Source organism: Lissotriton helveticus (assembly GCF_964261635.1).
Source record: "Lissotriton helveticus chromosome 1_1 unlocalized genomic scaffold, aLisHel1.1 SUPER_1_unloc_47, whole genome shotgun sequence".
NCBI classification, from domain to species: Eukaryota; Metazoa; Chordata; class Amphibia; order Caudata; family Salamandridae; genus Lissotriton; species Lissotriton helveticus.
Genome location: NW_027611689.1, coordinates 503910 through 509267, shown reverse-complemented (window position 1 = coordinate 509267; position 5358 = coordinate 503910). Strand labels below are relative to the sequence as shown.

Below are 5358 nucleotides of genomic sequence, written 5' to 3'. Positions count from 1 at the left end.
TCCTGCACTCTTCTGAAGTGAAGCCTTGTGCTCACCCTGGCTATCTTACAGCTGCAGCTCTGCGACCTTCATTATTGATCCTGCACTCTTCTGAAGTGAAGTACTCGGCCTGGCTATCACACAGCTGCAGCTCTGCGACCTTCAGTGTTGATCCTGCACTCTTCTGGAGTGTGCTCGGCCTGACTATGACACAGCTGCGGCTCTGTGACCTTCAGTGTTGATCCTGCACTCTTCGGAAGTGTGCTCGGCCTGGCTGTCACACAGCTGCAGCTCTGTGACCTTCGTTACTGATCCTGCACTCTTCTGAAGTGTGCTTGGCCTGGCAGTCACACAGTTGTAGCTCTGTGACCTTCATTATTGATCCTGCACTCTTCTGAAGAGAGGCTGACGTCTTTGAAGCTCTGAAAGTTGACAAAAGATCTTCACACATTTACTGCAATGACATGGCTTTTCCCGTGTGTGTTCGCTGATCAGTACTTAATATTGAATATTCATAAAACCTACTTCAACATTCACTGCACTTGAATGATTCCTGTGCGTGTTTTCTGATGCCGTTTTAGACCAGATATATATATATATATGTATATATATCCATTGTCACATTCCTTGCACTTGAATGGTTTTCCAGTGTGTATTCGCTGATATTTTCTTAATATTGATGATTCACTAAAACTACTTCTACATTCTCTGCAATGGTATGGTTTTTCCACTGTGTGTGTCCTCTGATGGTACTTTCGGTATGATAATTGACTAAAGCTCTTCAGACATTCATTGCACTTGAATGTTTTTTCCCCGGTGTGCGTTTACTGATGAATCCTTAATGTTGAAGATTCACTAAAACTACTTCCAGATTCACTGAACTTGAATGATTTTCCCCTGTATGCGTTCTCTGATGCTGTTTTATGTCTGATAATCGAACAAACCTCTTCATACATTCACCGCACTGGTAGGGTTTTTCCCCGGTGTGTGTTTTCTGATGCTGTTTTAGGTATGATGATTGACAAAAGCTCTTCACACATTTACTGCACTTAAATGACTTTTCCCCTGTGTGTGTTCGCTGGGGAACACACAATCCTTAATGTTGAAGACTGACTAAAACTACTTTCACATTCACTGCATTTGAATGGTTTTTCCCCTGTGTGTGTTCGTTGATGAATCCTTAATGTTGATGATTCACTAAAACTACTTTCACATTAACTGCACTGGAATGGTTTTCCCCCTGTGTGTGTTCGCTGATGCCGTTTTAGGCTTGATAAATATATAAAGCTCTTCCCACATTCATTGCAATTGAATGGGTTTTCCCCTGTGTGTGTTCGCAGATGTTGCCTTAATGTTGATGAATCACTAAAACTTTTTCCACATTCACTGCACTGGAATGGTTTTTCTCCAGTGTGTGTTCTCTGATGACGTTTTAGGTTTGATAAATATATAAAGCTCTTCCCACATCCATTGCACTTGAATGGGTTTTCCCCAGTGTGTGTTCTCCGATGCTCTTTTAGGTTTGATAATCGAATAAACCTCTTCTCACATTCACTGCACTGGTATGGTTTTTCCCCGGTGTGTGTTTTCTGATGCTGTTGTAGGTGTGATGGTCAACAAAAACTCTTCCCACATTCACAGCACTTAAATGGTTTTTCCCCTGTGTGTGTTCGCTGATGATTCCTTAATGTTGCCGAATTCCTAAAACTACTTCCACATTCACTGCACTGGAATGGTTTTTCCCCTGTGTGTGTTCGCTGATGAATCCTTAATGTTGAAGATCGACTAAAGCTACTTTCACATTCACTGCACTTGAATGGTTTTTCCCCTGTGTGTGTTCGCTGATGAATCCTTAATGTTGAAGATGCACTAAAACTACTTTCACATTCACTGCACTGGAATGGTTTTCCCCCTGTGTGTGTTCTCTGATGCTGTTTTAGGCTTGATAAATATATAAATCTCTTCCCACATTCATTGCAATTGAATGGTTTTTCCCCTGTATGTGTTCGCAGATGTTTCCTTACTGTTGATGAATCACTAAACCTTCTTCCACATTCACCGCACTGGAATGGTTTTTCCCCAGTGTGAGTTCTCTGGTGACATTTTAGGCTTGATAAATATATAAAGCTCTTCCCACATCCATTGCACTTGAATGGTTTTTCCCCAGTGTGTGTTCTCTGATGCCTTTTTAGGTCTGATAATCAAATAAACCTCTTCTCACATTCACTGCACTGGTATGGTTTTTCCCCGGTGTGTGTTTTCTGATGCTGTTTTAGGTGTGATGATTGACAAAAGCTCTTCACACATTCACTGCACTTGAATGGTGTTTCCCCTGTGTGTGTTCGCTGATGATTTCTTAATGTTGACAAATCACTAAAACTACTTCCACATTCACTGCACTGGAATGGCTTTTCCCCTGTGTGTGTTCGCTGATGAATCCTTAATGTTGAAGATTGACTAAAACTACTTCCACATTCACTGCACTGGAATGGCTTTTCCCCTGTGTGTGTTCGCTGATGATTCCTTAATGTTGAAGATTGACTAAAACTACTTTCACATTCACTGCACTGGAATGGTTTCCCCCCTGTGTGTGTTCTCTGATGCATTTTTAGTCCTGATAAATATATAAAGCTCTTCCCACATTCATTGCAATTGAATGGTTTTTCCCCTGTGTGTGTTCGCAGATGTTTCCTTAATGTTGATGAATCACTGAAACTTCTTTCACATTCACTGCACTGGAATGGTTTTTCCCCAGTGTGTGTTCGCTGATGCTGTTTTAGGTGTGATAATCGATTAAACCTCTTCACACATTCAGTGCAATTATATGGTTTTTCTCCTGTGTGTGTTCTCAGATGGTATTTTAGGTCTGATAATCGACTAAAGCTCTTCAAACATTCACTGCACTTGAATGGTTTTTCTCCTGTGTGTGTTCTCTGATGATTCCGTAATGTTGACGAATCACTAAAACTACTTCCACATTCACTACAATGATATGGTTTTTCGCCAGTGTGTGTTCCCTGATGCCGTTTTAAGTTTTCTGGTTGACTAAAGCTCTTCCCACATTTATTGCACTTGAATGGTTTTTCCCCTGTGTGTGTTCGCTGATGATTCCTTAATGTTGAAGAGTAATTAAAACAACTTCCACATTCACTGCAATGGTATGGTTTTTCCCCTGTGTGTGTTTGCTGATGCTTCTGGAGACCTGATAACTGGCTAAAGCTCTTCATACATTCAGTGCAATGATATGGGTTTTCCCCTGTGTGTGTTCGTTGATGTCGTTTTAGGCCTGATAACTGAATAAAGCTCTTTACACATCCAGTGCATTTGAATAGTTTTTTCCCTGTGTGTGTTTGCTGATGGGGTTTTAATATTGATGACAAACTAAAGCTCTCACTGCATGTGTCTGAGACTTCTCTCTTGGTTAGTGTCTCTGGGTCTGGTATACACTTGTTTACATCCATTGAATGTACTTCCTGAAGGGCCATCATGACTGATAAAGCACTTGTGTTATTCTTGCATTCCCTGTATGAGTCGTATTTTGCACGTTTGTTTTCCGATTAAAGATTAAAGTGCAATGGTCACCAACTACTTCCCAATCTCATAACGTGTGTAAGGCTTCTTCGTGGGCGATTGTGTCTTTAGACTGGATAATGGTTCTGCAAGCTTGCGGGTAAAGATTCCTTGTCCTTCTGGTCGGTGCACACTGGGACAGTGCTCTGTATTTTAGACAGCAGAACCCCTATTTCTTTTAACCTTCAGTTGTCTGACTCCACTCCGTTGCGCTTTTCAATGGTTGCTGTGGATTGGTCTGAAACAGTTTGCAATACACCTCTAGCACTGAAAGGTGGCCTGGTATTATTTAAGAAAGCAGAGCACTGCTGTGACCACCTCATACCGACCTAATGATCAAAGCTGTTATTGGACATGTTTACACAAGAGGATGTTTATCAGTGTTGCCTTAATTTTCTAGAGGTTATTTCTTCGTTTTGAGGCATGGAGGTGCACAGCTGAGACTCGTGGAATCACTGAATTTCTCGTGTCCCTTCTCCCTTCTTTCAGGATGTCTCAGTTTATGTTCGGGTTTGGCTGGCTCTGACGGCACTTATATTTTCCTGAATACTGGAACTCAATATTTCGGACTTCGTCTTTGCAGATTTACAGTGTTATCTTCCTTATTTTGAAACATTTCGTACAATCAAAGATTGTTTTCTGTCAGATGTAAAAAGATTTCAAATTACTTAAAGGGAAACATAACGGAATGTGCACACACAATTTTTATTGATTGTATAAATATCTCTTGATTACCATTTTTGAAACTTATGAAGGCATATTTAACCATACACAGAAATTTACATATAAGTTGCTTTGAATATGTCACATCGTAATTATTCATGAGTAAGTTGGTAAAAAAAAAGGGCCCTCGCATAGCACTCATACACTAGTTACAGCTTTAGGTAGTGGCAAATGGTCAAGGTTTAGTAAAACAAGAACAGCTCTTTGAGTAAGAGATGTGAGATGGATCAGGAAGACTCGAGACAGAAGGGTGGACATCAGGATGTTGCGCCATAAATCAAATATTGCTGCTCGCAGAGGTGCCTGGCTTCATCCACTACACCCACAATATGCAGTAGAGCAGCAGTTTAATGATTGAATTTACTTCGTGGTTTTACTTCTCTCACATATATTTTTAAGTTTGTCGGTATTATCCACTGGGGTGGGAGTTTCCCAGCTGGACAAGGAGATTGAGCTTGGCTGGTCTGTTGTTTAGTTGTTCCACCTCTAACTTTAGAGCTTGAGATAGCATGCCTGCTATGCCTTTGCCCTAAAGCAAAGGGGGGGCAAACATTTACACTGCTTTCATAGACCTTGGATACGTACTTTACAAGTGACAAAAGCAATGTTTTGGAAAGTGGCCTCTGTGCCGGACACTAAGAGGTGGCTGCATACTCCCCTGCACTGTGCACGAGCAGAGACCAACACACTACACATGCTACTCTCTAGAGGAGTGGGGAGAATGGGTGGGGCGGTGGGAAGGTAGGATCTGCTTTCATGGTTTCCCCCACTCTTTACTAGTGTCATACTGTATTCTGACTAGTCAGCGTCAGATCCTGCTAATCAGGACCCCACTCACTGGGCTTCCTTCCTAAATTGGCTATGGTGAGTGCCTTGGTACATTCCTTATTGGCTGCTGATGTACTCTAGTAAGTCCCTAGTATATGGTACTAGGTACCTAGGGCCTAGGTACTCCAGGGGACCCCCCATGGGCTGCAGCATGTGTTATGCCACCCATGAGCTGCCACTCCATTAGCTGCCATCATTAGATCATATGGTTTTGAAACCGTGTCCTACGCCGACGACACTCAGTTACTTGTCACCTGT

The 5358-nt window shown here is 41.8% G+C and overlaps 1 pseudogene; it reads right to left on the bottom strand.

Moving 5' to 3' along the window:
- Positions 1-836: 836 nt before the first annotated feature.
- On the bottom strand, positions 837-3482 carry LOC144806117 (uncharacterized; annotated as a pseudogene).
- Positions 3483-5358: the final 1876 nt, after the last annotated feature.